The sequence below is a fragment of the Chlorocebus sabaeus genome, chromosome X (assembly GCF_047675955.1).
Source record: "Chlorocebus sabaeus isolate Y175 chromosome X, mChlSab1.0.hap1, whole genome shotgun sequence".
In the NCBI taxonomy this organism is placed as follows: domain Eukaryota; kingdom Metazoa; phylum Chordata; class Mammalia; order Primates; family Cercopithecidae; genus Chlorocebus; species Chlorocebus sabaeus.
Window position 1 is genome coordinate 85,954,810 of NC_132933.1, and position 18,327 is coordinate 85,973,136.

The following is an 18,327-nucleotide window of genomic DNA, read 5'->3' on the forward strand; positions in this document are numbered from 1 at the left end:
TCCAGAAGCGCTTAAAGGCCAAATGAGTTGGCAATCAGCCTCCAGGCAACTACAGCAAATTCGCCTGGTACTTTTTCTAAAAGTCAAAGTCGTATGTGTTTCTCCCATGTCAACACCTACCCAAGATAGGCTGCCATGATCTCAAAAAAGGCCATGGACCACAAGAAAGCCCAACTTACTCCCTGTGTTCTTGGTTGGATCACACAAATCAGTGCAGTAAAGACAAAAATGCTTGGTCTAAAGGTGCTGCCTCCACTCTTTAGAAATCCATTTTCCCAAAGCATCACTTTCTATGAACTTCCCTGTTCAAGAAATGTCAGTGGCTCCCAATGCTTTCCATATTAATTCTAAACTCCACATTCTGGTCTTTGACATCCTGAATAAGATATTCTAGTTTCACCGAACTTGAGACAGTAGGTTTGTTTGAATGTAGACGAGTGTAGTGCTTACAAGTGGGATCCCTGTCATCAGAATCCTGCATTGGAATCCTAGCTTTGCCACTTCTGAGCTGCATAACCTTGAACAAATGACTCAATCTCTCTGGCCCTCAGTTTCCTCATACATAAAATGAGGGTAAAATAGTGCCTCCTTTACAGGATTGTTCTGAGAATGAAACGAGGTAATCTGTAGTGTTTGCCACAGCACCTGGTTCAATTTTATTGAGTGATTATTTTCACTTTTTTATTATTAATCCAGTTGTCAGAAATTAATTCCCATAAAGGCAATCATCTCAGCTAGCAACAATCACTCACTATCTCTTTATCCATGAAGCTGAAGGAAAGACGATTTTATGGAGTGCATCCTTTTGGGAAATTTGCAAGAAGTCTTGCAGACATCTAAACAAGCTCATGTTCATACACACACATATACATACACACACACAGAAGTGCTTACAAGCACGCACAATTTCTTGCATATATTCATTTACAAAATTCTCCCCTTCCCCACATATCCATGTATATATACACAGACACATATTCTTGCTGAAAGTTATAATATTTGTTCCAAAAAACTGCTATGAATGTAAAAAAAAAATCTCATTGCTGTGCTGAGCAGACTCTCAGACACTGCTTATGCCCTTATAATAAATCTGAATATAATGAAAGGATAGAAAAATGCTGCAGACAAAACTTCCGGACAAGAGCTGTCTGAAGGTACTCCCTATGGAGACAACGAGACAGGCACTGCAGTGAGATGCCAGGTCTTTCTTTCCTATTTAGGCATCATGCAGAATGTTTTTTAACACAAGCTAGATAGACCAATTGTACATATTGCCTGGGAGAGGGGAATTGAGAGGGAGGTTTCTGGGGCAGAATACTTTGACCTACCTGTGGGCATAAAGTCCCTCAACCTTAGCCTAAGCCTAAAAAATATGTAGCTGTGGGCTTTCTTGAGCCAGAGGGGATGGGTGAGTGATCTGGCTTTTTAGTTAAGAAAGGAGAACTTTGGCTAGTCTCTTGTAAGTATCTGAAGGGTAGCAATTGCCCAGAAGATCACTTTCTCTAGGGTCCCTTAAGTGACTCCCCCTGACACTCTCCCAGTTGAGATATCATAGCCCCCATGCTTTTTTGTGTGATGGCATTGGTCACTCTGCACTACAACACTGTTTATCATCTAACCTAAGTACTTAGCACAGTGCCTGGTATATAGTAGACACTATATATATATATATATATATCTGTACATAAAACCGGTGATTGTCTATCTTTCTGTTCTCCCACATTACTGAGGTTATGTATTCCCATGGTCCTCTGTATTCCTAGCACCAGCACGGAATTTAGCACATGTTTGCAGAATTAAGCTGACTTAGTTCCCTTGCAATCTCCTGAGGCCTTCCTTAAGTATTAGCTTTCTTATCTGAAAAAATGGTAAAACATGCTTTTTACATAGAATTGTTGTGAGGATTAAATAAATTATACATGAAAAATACTTGGGTCAGTGCATTGCACAAATGTAATAATAATAATTATTACTATTATGGCTTCCAGTCCTGCTGATGGGGGGTAGGACCCTTGAACTGTGCTGATCTTGGTTAGGGTAGTCCCTGGGAATAGGGATGGGGCAACAGTTGTAGTTATAGGTTTTACTCTCTCTCCTGCCCCATCACATTGCTTCTGTTGCACTTACATATTCTGTGTATTATTAAAGCTGTAGCTGATCTTGGAGGTCATGCTCACCAGACTGGGAGCTCTGACCCATTCTGAGGATGGGGCCAGTTCACAGTTATCACTGGATCCATACAAGATCTGACCCAGAGAAGATTCTTAGGGTGTATTTGCCGAGTTGACCTGAATGGCAGTCGTGGTTTATCAATCATAGTCCAAAAACTTCCTTTTATTGCTGACATGGCTTGCTCTCCTCCTCCACCTCCTAAGCTGTCCTCTTGCCTAGGTCCATAATGGAAGGCACGTGTGGAAACTCTATGGAGGGCTAGTCAGAACGACACAGGAAGCTACTTGCTGGGCTGATGTTCTTCCCTTGGAAAGGGGGTGAAGTACTTATCCTTTCTATTCAGGCTGCCTGCCTCCACCTTTTTCCTCTCACCAAACACTCTAAGGCCATTTGTTGTAAAGTTTGCTGTGGGGGTACTGGAAGGAGTGCTGGGCTGGGAGGAAAGTAGATAGGGGAATAAGGCATGACTCTGGCAGAGACTCGTTGCATAACCTAAAACCAGGCCTTTCCCCTTTCTGGGCTTCAGTATTGTTTCTATAATGTGGATCTCATCTACATGATTTGAATCTGCTCTGAATTCTTCAAAAATCTGTGTTGAGCATTAAAATTAGATAATATACCTGGAGAGGAATTGTAAAGGTAAGGAGCCTTATATTCTTTATCCACATGGTTCGTGGGATCCATAAGCCCTCCCCATTTCCTCCTGTTGCTGAAAAACAGCGATATCAGTTTGCAGAAGGCTTTTTGGCCTGACATCCCCAAATTTTCCAGTTCAAATTATCTTGGGGATGAAGGTTACAGAACTCTGGGTCTGTTGTTCTTTTCCTCCAACCTTACTTCCCCAAGCGGCCTGAAGGACAATGTACAGAAGAAATAGGACATAGAGAATCTTGGGCTTGAATTACTAACTGTGATAGAACTTTTCAGGGCATCATTGTCCTAATCTGGAGAACAGAGGAGAATATTGTGCTGTGTCTTCCCTCATTCCATTTTATATCACTCAGAGTTAGAAATTTTTACCACCATTTTATGATGGGAGAAAATGACAATCAAAAAAATAAAATAACTTGTCCAAAGTCACGCAGCCGGAAAATAGTAGAGCCAGAATTTGAATCTGGGGTGTCTGACCCAAGTACTCACAGACATAATTACTATTCAGTTCCAGAAATGTTTTGCTCTATTTTACAAACAAGAGCACCTGCAATACATGGTGAATCATGAATGAGAGAAAATAAAGATCCAAGAGGGAGTGAGCCAGACTAGCATGGCAAACATAATTGCTGTATCTTGAGCTCCCTGGCAGCCAAGACAAAATGAGCAGTAACAGTACTTCCTGTGCAGAAAAAAAGGTTTATTTAGGACTGAATTATAAAATGAAAAAAAAAAAGTTGTTGGTTCTGAGGTTCAGCTCTGTATGGGTTAAATGTGTTGTTGTAGGCTGACTTTGTATCTGCTCTGTGCCAGATACTACCCTTGGGGCTGAAGATACTGACACAACAAAGATACAGCCTGAACCCTTCAGGAGGTCACAATCTGGGGAGGCAGACAGACAGGTCAATATCTGACTCTAAAACACAGCAGACAAGTAATTTCTCCCTAGAGATATAAGAAAAGTAGAATAAAACTTCATTAGCTAATTTCTCCTGTGTGTACTGTCCTTCACAGATTACAAATTGCTGACACATTTATTTTCTCATATTAAATGAATTAAATACTCACAATAACCCTGGAATATAAGTGCTACCACCCTTGTTTCACTGTTGAGAAGACTGAGACCTTGGGAAATGAAGTAATTTACCTAAAATTCTGTTTTTTCCAACTCTAAATTTTTGCACCTGCCGTGGCCCACTGTCTTCCTTAAAAAAGAAAGCTGTCAGTTTAGTTTAGCAGAACAGATTGGGCTTTATGAAGGAGGTCACTTTTAAGGAAGCCTGACAGGGTGAGGAGGATTTCTACAAGAAGATACTGGAGGAAGAGCTTTGTGAATATTAACAATTGAGCCTTAAGAAGATTGGAGAGGAGAATTTGCTCCTAGGGGAGGAAACTAAGGCTGGTAACATCCACTCTGGGGCCAGTGATAGGGCTGGGCCCTAAGGGTCAAGGAGGCTGCTAATGTGATAGATACAACAGGCTGGGTTACATGGAAGGATGAAAGAAATTTATAGATTTTATAGTTTAGTGAGTACTTCCCCCCAACTACCACAACACACTACCACTTCATTCTGTGAATGATAACACTGAGGCTTAGAGAAGGTCAGGGACTGGTAGAGTAGGATCTAAAACTCATGTCTCTGGACTCCTAACCCTAGGTTCTTCACTTGCCTCAACTCTTGGCTTCCCTTTGCTATAGGGCATTCCTCTAGCCTACCTTGTTGACTGGGCCTCCACCTCTAACCCTACTTCTCCACCCTGCCTATACCCATGGGCCCTTTTCTTTCCTGAGGAGTGCTTATCTTCAAAACCACTCTTATACCCACTAGTACTGCCTTCCCTGGCTCACTAGTGGCCTTCAATGAAAGGAGAGTAAAGAAAAGTAGAATTCACAGACCCTAAGCACTGTCTCATGCCAGGCCCTGTGCTAGACAATCTCATATGGTTTGGCCTCAAAACTGTAAGGTTAGGAACTACTCTCCACATTTCATAGATGAGAAAACTAAGTTTCCAAGTTAAAAAGGGACTTGCTTAAGGGCAGAGAGTTATTGAGTAATATAGCCAAGATTTGAACTCAATTATGTCTGATCTTGAAGTTCTTTCTACCACTCTACACTGATAGAATTCTGCCCCCTCCATTCTCATAAGTCATAGAAGAAAAGCAAAGCAGGAATTCTCATTCAGATTTCACAGCTGTGCTGTTCAATATGGTAGGCACTATCATCCACATGTAGCTGTTTGAATTTAAATGAACCAAAATTGAATGCAATTTAAAATTTACTTCCTCAGTAGTTCTAGCCACAGTTCAAATGATCATAAACCACATGTGGCTAGTGGCTGGTATAAGCAGACAGGGAGGGTCTCCAGAGCCTATTTTACAACCTCCTTCCCTGCAGCCTGTTTCTTCCTAAGTTTTGTGTGGAATGCAGTCACTTCGTTGGTTAAAACCAGCTCTGACAGACCCCAAAAACTTACAGATGAATCACAATGAACTTTCCTCATTACCATGCTAAAACCTCTACCCTGCGTGAAGCTATAGTTTCATTACCATAACATGTGACCTATGTGTTGGTGTAATGAGTTACTGCATCTGTGCAACTGGGAACCCTCCTCTACCTGCAATGATGCTCCCTCTCCTCCCTCCATCACCCATAAAACCATCCTGTTACTTTCCCTCAGGAAGACATTGCTTTAGAGAATACTCACAGTGTCCTCCTTACTTGTGTGAAGTAACATAGCTCCTATTGATCAAAACTTGTGTTCTCATGGAGAGTCAATTGTTACTGACAAAGTGAACAAACACTGTTTTTTGTGGCTAATATTATCATATTGGATAATGCAAGTATAAAACTCACAGAAAGTTCTACTAGACATTTCTGGTCCAGAGAAATTAAGGAGAAGTCTGCCTTTACAGGATATTATCAAGATAAAAGTAGAATATGGCAAATGTAACAAGCCTGCTTAGTAAAGTAGTAGCAAATCAAGGTCTCTGTAGTTCTGCCTTAACATATGGACATGTATTGATTATATATTCCCCACATCAATGATTTACATATCAATGAGCAATGAGATAGAAGAGAAACTGCACTGGTTCTGAATCTGTAAGTTGAAGTACCAGCTTATTCTCTGACTCTGTGACCTTGAACAATCTTCTTTTCTCTTGCTTAGCACAATGAAGGGGTTTAAGTCAAAAGTCCTTACAGACCTTATGTTCTTTGGGCCTGTGAATCAATGGCTACATTTTCACTAAATTAATTTGCACATCTCTGTGAAGGCAGACTTGTGGAAAATTTGCCAAGAATTTGGATTATGAAATTCCAGCCTCTCTGTACTAAGTGCACAAAAAGAGTGAGAGCATGAAGACTAAGAAAAAGGCACTTACTCCTTGGCTTGAAGAGGGCCTTTAATATGTGTGTTTGCTCAATATTTGTTCATGTACCTCTTTGTCTTTTGGCAATCTGTCTGCCTTCTGTTGCTGGATCCTAGAGGGCAAAGTTGATGGCTATAACTATACAATACCAGCCAAAACAGTTTAAAAAAAAGATAAATTTTGCTCTGGCAAGTCACCCCTTCTGAAAAGAAAAGTAATACTTTGGTTCATTCAATAAATAATTAGTGGGCACTGTGTGCCAGACACTGTAATGGTGAGCAAAAACTGATCTGGTACTGAACCTTCCCTGCCCAAAGGGGAGACCTTTGGCTTATTGTAACTTCTCCCAGCTAGAAACTTATGGAGTCTCTGGCTTTATATGATGCCAACACAGATATTTCAGACAAGAGAAAACCTTTTTTTATCATTTGGCTACCTGATACTCCATGGAACAAAAAAAGCTTTGAGAAGAAATCATAAAATTAATGAGTTGTTTAACATGCTGAAGACCAGCTTCTGAATCTGAGGAACTCAGAGCACGCAATACTAGAAACCAATATTTCCCCTTCCTTTCTTCATCCCCCAGGTCCACAACCCATGTTTTCTTGGCTTTCTTGCTTCATACTACACTTTTGTCCCCTTTCCATTTCCCACAGGTTGACTCCCACTTTCTCAGAGTCTTGCTTTTCGAATCCTCGGGGAAGAAAAATAAAATCTATGGCTCTATATTAGGCTCCTGGTGTGTCAAGCCCAGTGTTTTCATTTTTGCCATTTCACTAGGTGCAACACAACCCCTTGAGGTTGCAGTTACTTACTCCACTAGATAGATGAGGAAATGTAAGGTCAGAGAGAGTAAGTACTTATCCAAGCCTAAAAAAGCTAGTGCACTTGAAAACTGAGAGTTAAGCTCATTTCTTCTACACATATGGCTCATTCTTTTGCTTAGGCTTCCAGTGACATAAAACCACTCACTACCTTAGCGAATGAAGCATTAACATGACCAGGGCACATAATGCCTTAGCCTACGTACCAATGCAAATCTATTTAATTCTGCATATATTTATGATGTACCTACTGAGTAGCAGCCCTTTGTGAACAGCAATCAATTGCTGCTATTTAAAAGTATGGATTCTGGTGCCAGACATCCCGGGTTTGAGTCTAAGCTCCGTATTTGCTGTATGACATTGATAACGACCTCAAGAACATAAAAATGAATCAGACAGGGACCTTGCTTCCCAGGTCTCTCAATGAAAATTTCAGCTTCTGGCCGGGCATGGTGGCTCACACCTGTAATCCCAGCACTTTGGGAGGCCGAGGCGGGTGGATAACCTGATGTCAGGAGTTCGAGACCAGCCTGGCCGACATGGCAAAACACTATCTCTACTAAAAATACAAAATTTTTAAAAAAATTAGCCGGGCATGGTGGCATGCATATGTAATCCCAGTTACTCGGGAGGCTGAGCCAGGAGAATCGCTTGAACATGGGAGGTGGACGTTGCAGTAAGCTGAGATCACACCACTGTACTCCAGTCTGGGCAACAGAATGAGACTGTCAAAAAAAAAAAAAAAAAAAAAAAGAAGAAAGAAAGAAAGAAAAAAGAAAAGAAAATAGCAACTCCAACCTCACACATAGTAAGTGCTCAATCATAAAATAATTACTTTTGTTTCACTCATTCAAGAAGCATTTATTGATGCCCACTGTATATCAGACTGTATTTCTGTGGCTCCTGGATCTCAAAGTGAGAATGAAGAAGGCAGAGCACTCAGCGAGTTCCAATATGCTATATTGTCAAAGCTGAAGAGGTATTTAACGATTAGTTAGTCCCAAATTTTCTGAGTGAACTAAGACGGCCACTGAGGCTCAGAGAAAGGTGGAGCCTTACCCATGGCTATATAGCCAACAATAACAGAGTTAAGACTAATTGCCTTACTGTGGAAATGGAAGCCAGAGAAGTCAAAATAGCTATTGAGAGTTACAGAGCAGATCTGAATCAATCAGCAATGAAAAGACTCTGAACTGCCACTCAAGCACCTCTTTCTTATTTTGCTGCGACTTCATGAGCCCATGCCCCTATTCATACCTTCCCATCTACCAAGTCCCAGTTAAACCATCTGAGTCACTGTCAGCCAGTAAGCAGAATAGATTTCTTACCCATTCACCTCTATCAGTTCCCTGTGAAGCACTTCTGTTTCCTTACTTGTGTCCATCAGACACAACAGAAAACAAAAAGCAACTGTAACAACTGAGTAATACCTGTGGGAAGGAGGCAACCCCCGGTACCATTAGCTTATTAGCTTATCTTTTTACTTGGCCAAAATGATGAAAGGAACTTTCTGACATTGTTCCATTCTAAAGGAGGCAACTGAGTTTAATTAAAGGTATAGCTATGGGCATGTCTGGAAAACAAGCCCAGGTTTCTAAATGAATAAAGCAACAGGGCTGATTATCAGGGTGGTTTACTCCCAAGCACAGAGTCTCCAGTTTCCTTGAGCCAGTACACTCACCCTCCACACTCATTCTTAGGTTAGGACTTAGGGCACAGAATGTCAGTTGTGCAAGGCTCTCAACCTGTGTGTGTATGGAAGTGGGTGTCTGCGGATGTGATGCAATAGCGTAGTGGAGTCTATGAAGTAGCATTTGGCATGTAAGTGCATTTTTCCAAGTAGACAGTTCATGGAATTTAACAAATTCTCAATAAGATCCATGATCCAAAAAGTTAAGAATCACTAGTTCTATTTCTGTTTTTCTTTTAACAGGAAAACAATTCTGGGGAAAGAAGAATTTACCCAAAGTCACCTGGTTAGTAGAGACAGAATGACGACTAGCAATTAGGCCTTCTGAATAGGAAACCAGTGTGCTTTCCTTTTTGCTATTAGAGTGAGTCTAAAGCCTTCACTCTGTGAACCCTAAAATGTTGTATTTAGCTGCAATTTCGCAGATCTCCTCCAGGTAGCGCTATCAGGCCTACCCTCCATCATTCTTTCTTCTCTTACCTGCTACGTTCCATCTTTTCAGGGTCTTGCCAAAAAACTTAATAGGTCTAAGGAACCAAATTATGTTGAAATATTAATAATAAATAAATAAACGCTATAATTAATTATACGTAATTAATTATAAATAAATAAATCACAAAAGGTGACTTTAGCCTTCCCAAGAGGCCTTTGAACAGAAAGTCTCAATATATAATGCCTCATAATTATCATCATTATTAATCTTTATGATTCTACTGAAATAGTGCTGGGAAGGGAGTCAAGATACTGGGGTTCAAGTCTTGGCTCTCCTCTCTCCTAACTATGTCATCTGGGACAAGTTGTTTAACTTTTCTAGACCTCAGTTGTACATACCTCACATTGTATGTAAAATTTCTCAAATATATTAGGCACCCAATGCAAAAGTCTCTTGATGAAATAACCAGATTCTGATTCCAGTTTTGTGTCCCCACTCCGTTATCAACTTTTTAAAAACTATTTTTTAATTGTATAAGAACACACATAACATAAAACTTAGCATTTTTAACCATTTTAAAGGGTAAAATTCAGTGATATTAAGTGTCTGTGATCAACTTTTAGAAGACGTTGAAAATTGGCAACAAAAAAGCTCGGTGACTTTTTACAAAATACATTTCCAGAATATGGCTTGAATTATTCTTAGCGCATATTCAGCTCAGTCTATGACACTGTCTCCAGTGCCTTACCCAGTCCTGGGTCATAACAGCAGGGATTCAGAAGAGGCCCTGCAAAATCCCAGTCATCACATAAGGCCAAAATGATGAAAGGAACTTTCTGACATTGTTCCATTCTAAAGGAGGCAACTGAGTTTAATTAAAGGTATAGCTATGGGCATGTCTGGAAAACAAGCTTCCCATGTCTGGGAACCTGAAAGTGGATTTGGGCAAGCTCCTGTGACTTACCCCTTCTTTCCTTAACCAAACCTCGGTATTCCCTTATATATTATAGTAAGATTGGTCTACATGATCAATAAAATTTCTTCCAGATTAGACATTCTTGTTGATATACCAGAAATATGATAGACTCTAGAATCAAAGGGACATGGATTCAAGTCCCAGGACTATCATCTGCTTAACTGCATGACCTTGAACACTGTGAAGGTTCATTTTCTGTGTCAACATACCTACTATATAGTACTCAGTTATTTACTTAAACACTAATTTAGGTGTTTTGTGGAAGTATTTTTTAGAAGTGGTTAACATCTACAATCTGTTGACTTTAACTAACAGAGATTACCCTCAATAATGTGAGTGAGCCTCATCTAATCAGTTGAAGGCCTTAAGGTAAAAAATCCCTTCCTTACACCTCATAAAAAATTAATTCAAGATGGATTAAAGACTTAAATGTTAGACCTAAAACCATAAAAACACTAGAAGAAGACCTAGGCAATACCATTCAGGACATAGGCATGGGCAAAGACTGCATGACTACAACACCAAAAGCAATGGCAACAAAAGCCAAAGTAGACAAATGAGATCTAATTAAACTAAAGAACTTCTGCACAGCAAAAGAAACTACCATCAGAGTGAACAGGCAATCTACAGAATGGGAGAAAATTTTTGCAATCTACCCACCTGATAAAGGGCTAATATCCAGAATCTACAAAAAACTTAAACAAATTTACAAGAAAAAAAAACAAACAACACCATCAAAAAGTGGGCAAAGGATATGAACAGACACTTCCCAAAAGAAGACATTTATGCAGCCAACAGACACATGAAAAAATGCTCATCGTCGCTGGTTATTAGAGAAATGCAAATCAAAACCACAAGGAGATACCATCTCACGCCTGTTAGAATGGCAATCATTAAAAAGTCAGGAAACAGCAGATGCTGGAGAGGATGTGGAGAAATAGGAACACTTTTACACTGTTGGTGGAAGTGTAAACTAGTTCAACCATTGTGGAAGACAATGTGGCAATTCCTCAAGGATCTAGAACTAGAAGTACCATTTGACCCTGCAATCCCATTACTGGATATATACCCAAAGGATTATAAATCATACTAATATAAAGACAGAAGCACACATATGTTTATTGTAGCACTATTCACAATAGCAAAGACTTGGAACCAATCCAAATGTCCATCAATGATAGACTGGATTAAGAAAATGTGGCACATATACACCATGAAATACTATGCAGCCACAAAAAAGGATGAGTTCATGTCCTTTGCAGGTACATGGATGAAGCTGGAAACCATCATTCTGGGCAAACTATCACAAGGACAGAAAACCAAACACCGCATATTCTCACTCATAGGTGGTAACTGAACAATGAAAACACTTGGACACAGGGAGGGGAACATCACACACCAGGGTCTGTAATGGGGTGGGGGTCTGCGGGAGGTATAGCATTAGGAAAAATGCCTAATGTAAATGATGAGTTAACTGTACACTGGGGACAGTTCTAGGAACTGGGAATCCATGTCCTCAAGGAGTTTATAATCTACTGTTTGGAGACAGACAATTAAAAAATAAACATAAAACTTATTTTATACATGTTTCAAAATATCACATGTACCCCCAAAATATGTACAACTAAGATATATTATAAAAATACCAAAAGGACATAAAAATAAATTATACAGCATATCAACTTTTCTGAATCACCAATTTATCCTCTGCAAAAAAATAGGAGTATTCATAATCATGAATATAAAAGGCCTAGAACATAGGAAGTCAGTAAATGGTAGACATTATTATGAGTCCATGATTACACTATGGTTTTGATGAATTTAAAGGCATTTTTGTAAACTCTGATTTTTTTTCCATTTCTTCTAGAGCAAACATGTCCTACAGGAGCAGTAATATAGCTGATTTAGAAACAGCAAAACAAATGGATTTGGAATCAAAAGATGGGTTTTGAGTCTCATTTAAGTTATTAGTTATGTTACCTTCAGCAAGTCATTTAGTCTCTCTGAACATCAGTTTTTCTGTATATAGAAAAGAGGTAATAATTCTCCCTCATAGTGTTCCAGGAGAAGTAAGATTCTAAATGTCAGTAACTCGAGAACAAGAATGGTGGTAAACTGCTTAGAAACCTCTCTATTGACCGGAATGTTTTAGTTAACCAGAAGAGTTTGTTCCCTGCTCCTGCCTCCTCCACACACACACCCTTGTTCTTCATTAGAGGAATATTCCTGTATTAGTCAGTTACCAACTCAGGTTTGGTTTCTTCCCTGAAGTCATTCAAGAGTAACCATGATTGGGGAATGGTTCTAACTTGAAACCAACAATTGGTCATAAATCTCAAATAAAGCCAGTTTTGTCATCCACAGGCATAGACCTCCAGTGGGCTAGGAATGGCACATGCAGCTGATGTGTTTAATGGGGCCATAAAGACTATAATATAAAACTTTTCAGTTATTTGCGTGATGGAGACAAGAAGGGGCCTCTGACCAAAGAATAAAAGCATAAGGGGCACCAGAGTTATTTCAGCCATTTATTTCGCTGATACAGTGGCCCTGTGATCATATTCTATGACTATTTCCAGGACTTTGGAAAATTCTACGAATGATGTTATCCCACTGCCTTCCAATTTCTGATAGGGTTCCTTCCATTACTTTTAACTTAAAAAGACAAAATAAATTATTATCCTCCACAGTCTAACACCGTCTAACCCCAACTCCAATCTCACCCCTGTATTACTAGAGAAATCTACAGGTCCCTTACTTCTTCCCATTTGCTACCTTCTGGATGATGAGGTTTGATCTGGTAATCTGGTTTATTTCAGTCATTCCTCTCTCACATTATTTTCTCCTGATTACTTCTTCAGATTTGTTCATCTCTCCTACAAAATTTATTTCCCATAAAGGAAGGAGGGTGAGCATGGATCCTCCAAGTTAAGTTTTTTCTTTATTTTCCTAGCTGCGAAAGATGTGGGTCTGCTGGTTTCTTTATTTGTCTATCATAAAGTAAACACATCTCCAAAAGACAGACATACATTTTGTTTTCTCAGACCCAATATTGTATAAACTCAGACTGAGGAATATAGAGCATGGAACCAGATTTGCCCTTGAAATTAGTGGGTCTTGATTATTCTGCAGAGAAGGAGTTTTTTGTTCTTTCATAATTCACCCTTTGAGTCTACAGAATTAATAAATAATAAAAATAGATCTACAGAATTAATAGACAGAATCACACCTTTAATGGCTACATTTGTGGGTGGGGAGGTCTCTCTTTGACGAGGGATGCCAATTACTCCTACCAATTTGCTTAGTCAAATCCACTTCTTCTGCCTGCTGAAGAAAGAAAGGGCGATCTTTTGGTCGATTTTAGGCAGAAAGACCATGACAAACTTCATATTCTGTCAATGTTAGGTATTTACAACTCTTTGTTCAAGCTATATGTGAAGGCCAGAGTGAATAAAGCACAAAATGGCACAGGGATAACATGGCCTGTCAGCATAGGTGAAGGCCAAGTGCTTTGCATGCTCAAAGCTCAGATTAAGTGCCAGAAAATGGAGGGACATTGAGCAGGGATGAGAGAAACACAGGCCAGGAGAAAGACTTTAAGAGACTTAATAAATAAATAGAATAAGTCTTCATTCAAACACAAATACTTATTGAGTACCTACTATGTGCCAAGCACTGTTCTAGGTGCTTAGAATACAGAAGAGAGCAAAATAAACAAAAATATCTGCCTTTCTGAAGTTTGTATCCCAGTGATAGGCTCATTTTCTGTATCAACATACTTAGGGTACTAGTACTGTAAGAAGTGAGAAAGAAAGACAATAAGCTGTAACCCCTAAACAATAAAGTATGTCATACGGTTTGAGATGATAAATTACATGGAAATGGGAAAATGTAGGGAAAAGCAGGGCAAAGGGTGTCAGGAGTTCTAGAGGTGGAGGCAGTTTGCAATATTAAATAGGGTGCAATATTAAGTAGGCTTTATTTGAACAAATATTTGAAGGAGAGGAAGGAGTGAGCAATAAAGCTGTCAGGGGCAGGGACTGAGAGCATTTCAGACAGAAAGAGCTTTCCTAGCTAAGTTAGGAGCATATCTATTGCATGCAAGGAACAGCAAGCAGGCCATTGTGGCTAAAGTGGCAAGATATAAGGAGAGAATAGTAAGAGAAGGTGTCAGAGAAGTAATGAGAAAACAAAGCGGATGGATTTTGACTTTTCTTTCTGTGTGAGATGGGAGCCTTTGCAGAATTGTGAGGAGAGGACTGCTCTAATATAGGTTCTGCCACTGAAGTACTATGTGACCTTAGGCCAGACCTGTCTCATAAATAAGACTCAGATTCTTGATTTGTATAATGAGTGTGATAGACAAAAAGAGTATTTAAAAAAAATCTTTCAAGACCAGGAACCTCGTTTTATAATAGAGTCTCTCCGCATTATTTCTCTACTCCAACACAATAGAATACTATGCTGCTATTAACAGTGATTGAATATATCTATCAAGTAAAACTTTTAGTGAAAGTCTAGCATATAAAGTAGATAAAAGTTGAACTGCTTTGGTTGAAGCAAGGTGAAGTACTGGAAGTAGAATATTACTTGCCTTCATTCCAGAGATGCCCTGAGGGTATTTCTCCAAAACCCTAAGATGTAAGAAGTACAGTTTTAAGTCTTGTCCCACTTCTGTGGTTTCCAAACTGTGTTTCTTAAAGTTTATTTGCAAGAGAGATATTTCAAAAGCTTTACAAATACTTAGTTTGTAATTAAAAAAAAAAAAAAAAAAAAAAACTGTTTTCAAGCTGAGTGCAGTGGTTCATGCCTGTAATCCCAGCACTTTGAGAGGCCGAGGTGAGAGGATTTCTTGAATCCAGGAGTTCGAGACTAGTCTGGGCAACATAGTGAGACTCCAATCTCTATAAAAAAATCATTTTCATTCAGTTATTAGAAATAGAAATAAAAACACCACACATGAACAAATTGTTATATGTTCACTTTTTTCATGATCAAGGCAGCCTTATTCTTATTGACTTTATAATAAATAAATGTTATATATTTGAACTTACAAAATAAGTTTGTGATAATAAAATATTACTTTTATGTTTTAAAGTATATATTAGGGCTTTTCATAATACTAACTTTATAAAAAAGAGTTTCACTGCCAAAAGACAAAAACAAAATAAAACAAACAAAAAAACAAAACTTGAAAATCTGTAGGCTTTCTTAATTTCTTACTGCTTACTTTTAGCAATAACAACAGAAGCAATAACATCAATAATAAAAGCTAACTCTCACTCTGCCAAGCAGTGGGTTCAGTTCTTCTCTCAGACCAAATAATCATCATCAGTACTGGGACTTGCTAAGTGGATAAATGCAAATAAAATGCAAATAATATGTTAATAGTACCAAAGTGATAATGATGCCCACAGACTCCAACGGTTTCTTTGTTCTGATTCTGCCAGTCTTCCCTTAAAGCGAGGTGCTCACATAAAGACCCCAGCCTCTGCAATGGACACATTCACTTTCTCTTTCCTCTACACTGGCAGCTCTCTGGCCAGAGTAATATCTTCATCTTCAGCCATTGAACACCAGCTGGGATGAAGATTAGCACCTCTTTCCTCATAAAGTTCCCCCACTTTATGAGGATAACAACCATATTTTCCTTTCATCAGCTAATTTCTCTGGAATCCTCTGCTTGCTATCAGATTGCTGCCATCTGCTTGAGCCACTCTGCCTGCCAAGCGGACTGCTTCCAGTCTCATAAGGTGGGGAGCTCTGGGTAGTGGGAACAAAAAATGCCAAACTGACTGCTCATGAGAGGCAAGGCCCAGCTAGTGCTGAAAGAGAGGTGATGAGGCATGCTGGTTAGTCAGAAGGTAGGTTATAGTTGGTTCTGGTGACTGCATAGACTCCCCAGGGGTCACCAACCTGGTGATTCTTCCTGCCTGACTATTCTCTTAGGAGGACATGCCAACCAAAGACCTCACATTTCACTCAGAGCATAAACCAAAGGTCCATACTATCTGCTCCCTCACCCCCTTACCTCTCTAACGGTATGTCCTGCTTATTTCTCTCTTACTCACTCCTCTTCAGGCACTGGTTTTCTTGCTGTTCCTCGAACACACCAGAAATGCTCTCACATCAGCAAGGGTCAGGTCATTCCCCAAGAAATCCACATGGCTCATTACCTCACTTCCTTCAGATATTTGCTCAAATGTTACTTTTCAGGTTATACCTTTTTGACCCTTCTACTTAATATTGAAACTGCCCCCTCCCCCACTAGTACTTTTTACCTTTTTCCACTTTATTTTTCTTTATCACATTTGTCACCAGTTGACATACTTTATATTAATTTATTTATTGTCTCTCTCCTTCTACTAGAAGGTAGGTCCCATGAAGGCAGATCATTTGTTTTGGTCACTGTTCTATCCCCAGTACCTAAAATAGTGTCTGACATATAGTACATGCTCAGTAAAAACTTGTTGAATGAATGGATAAGATTTAGGTTTGAAAGACATGCAGATACCTACTTGATGCACCCTCTAGATTGAGTGTCGAAGGGGTGAGTTCAAATTGTGGTTCTATCATTCACTAGCTAATATGAATAAATCATCACAATTTTTACGAATCTCAGTTTTCTCATATTGATGTAGTGATTGTTATAATGACCAAATAAAAGTACACCTGGAAATCATGAAACTCTAGATAAATGATAGATTCCATTCTTACATAAAACCCCTATGGCCCTCCCTAACAAAAGATTACCCAACTCTAAAAAGCTCCAGAGGCAGAAGGGTACATGTTTCTTCATACCTTTGCCAGCACTGAATATTATTAACTTCTTTTCTTTTATCAATATGAGAGATGAAAATAATGTTTTCTTCTTTCAATGTGCATGTTTTCAATTATACATATTACAGCATATTTTCCAATGTTTGCTGACCATTTAAATTATCTTTGTCATAAATCTTCTGTTCTTACTTTATATCCATATTTTTTGTTGTGTGATTGATTGCCATTTTCTTATTAATGTATGAGTTCTTTGTAGATTATAAAAATTAGTCATTTATCTGGTATGCATAGTAGCGAATATGCTTCCTTTTTCACCATTTCTATTTCCCTTGCTCATCATTTGTATTCTTTTTTTTTTTTTTTTTTTTTTTTGAGACGGAGTCTCGCTCTGTCGCCCAGGCTGGAGTGCAGTGGCCGGATCTCAGCTCACTACAAGCTCCACCTCCCGGGTTTACACCATTCTCCTGCCTCAGCCTCCCGAGTAGCTGGGACTACAGGCGCCCGCTACCTCGCCCGGCTAGGTTTTTTTTTTTTTTTTTGTATTTTTTAGTAGAGACGGGGTTTCACCGTGTTAGCCAGGATGGTCTCGATCTCCTGACCTCGTGATCCGCCCGTCTCGGCCTCCCAAAGCGCTGGGATTACAGGCTTGAGTCACCGCGCCCAGCCTCATCATTTGTATTCTTAACTTTGTTTCTAGATTGTTTCTTGTTATACACAAGGAGGTTTTTAAATTATTATTTTAATGTGGTGAAATATATTCTTTTTTTTTTTTATGGGTTCTGGATTTTATGTCTTGCTAGAAAGGTCTTCACCATTACAAGATTATAAATACATTTACTGATGTTTCCTTAAATACTTTTTATGACGTTTTTATGTTCATATCTTTAATACATCTATGATTTATTTTGGTGTGAGTGATGATTATTATTTTCTGAACAGTCAGTTTTTCAAGACAATTGATCAAATAAACACTCCACCACGGATCAGAAATGTAACCTTTATAATATGCTAAATTTCCAAAAATATTTATTTGGGTATATTTCAGGACTCTCTTGTTACACTGATTTCTCCGTTTCTTTTCCAGTACCAAACTGGTTTAATCTTTATAGCATTATATATATATACACACACACACACACACACAAATATATATATGAATGATACATGGCAGTGAGACAGGGAGAACAGGATGAAGTCAGACCTACTGAATGTATACATATATATATATCCTGTTCTGCCTCACTCACTGCTCATATCTATCATCATATTACTCTCTTCTAGTTCAGAATTTTTCTGCTATTTTGCACATACAATGTAGTAGCATTTTTTTCTAAATTTGCTCCAACATCTTTGTCAGTAAATCACTCTTAATGTTGTTACAATTTTAGAGATGATAGACTGGGCACAGTGGCTCACACCTGTAATCCCAGC